General features: G+C 32.2%; 1 non-coding gene across 1 annotated transcript; it reads right to left on the bottom strand.

Moving 5' to 3' along the window:
- Positions 1–410: 410 nt before the first annotated feature.
- Positions 411–517, bottom strand: LOC130458713 (U6 spliceosomal RNA). The gene has a single exon (XR_008918102.1). It is a non-coding gene; the product is annotated as a U6 spliceosomal RNA (small nuclear RNA).
- Between the last annotated feature and the right edge of the window lie 451 nt (positions 518–968).

Below are 968 nucleotides of genomic sequence, written 5' to 3'. Positions count from 1 at the left end.
TATTTGGTCACCATAGTAAGTGATAGTCTGACTTAGTTTCTCTGCCTTTCTGGAGGTGTGAACCTCTGAGAAAGGTCCATCATCTTGGGACACCTTTCCCTGATTAGGGCTTTAAAATTTCTACCTGGCTCTGAGGAAGCAGAACTCTATCTTTCTATCTCCCCTTTTATCTCATTCCTTAATATCTTCTCTCTACTGTAAATAAACTACCATAAATTCCATTTACTTTAGTAATTCTTTTTGGGATTTAGAAATTAAATCTGTGGCAACCACAAATAATAATATTTCAGTCCAAACCATAAAACATTTAACAACAATATTGTCTTTTCTTGTAGGGATACATATCATTTTAACTTAATGGGTCCCTTAAAAAGTTTTTTTGTTTTGTTTTTGTTTTTTCCCCCTTTCTTAAAAATATGGAACATTTCATGAATTTCCATGTCATCCTTGCACAGGGACCGTGCTAATCTTCTCTGTATCATTCCAATTTTAGTATATGTGCTGCTGAAGCAAGCACTCTTATGTATTTTTAAATTAAAAAATTTCAAATATAAGTGTGAGGTAATAATGTTACTTATGGAATCAAAGAATATTTGTTCTATCACAAGATCCCAAAATGCCAATACTATATGTTTAGTTGAAATAATAATTCAATGAAATGTGGTTAGGAAAGAAGGTGGGGTTTTGCCAGCAATTGGATGCTAAGAGTTGATTTACTTTTAGATTAATCTATAATTCTATGATCCATTAATAATAATCCCTCCTCTCCAGAAAGAGATGAAGTTAAATATAGAAGATGATTAACTCTCTATGAACCATGCATTAACTCTACTCAGCAATGAACTTCTAGTACTTCTGCCTACAGTTCATATTTAAAACATCCTGGTCAGTGTGACACTTCAGTGACCATTTGTTAATCTTCAAATAGTATTAAACAACTGGCACTCAATTCAATACATTTAAATTGA

The sequence above is a fragment of the Monodelphis domestica genome, chromosome 3, assembly GCF_027887165.1.
Source record: "Monodelphis domestica isolate mMonDom1 chromosome 3, mMonDom1.pri, whole genome shotgun sequence".
NCBI lineage: Eukaryota > Metazoa > Chordata > Mammalia > Didelphimorphia > Didelphidae > Monodelphis > Monodelphis domestica.
Note: the sequence above shows the minus strand (reverse complement) of the source record. Positions and strands in the feature narration are given on the sequence as shown.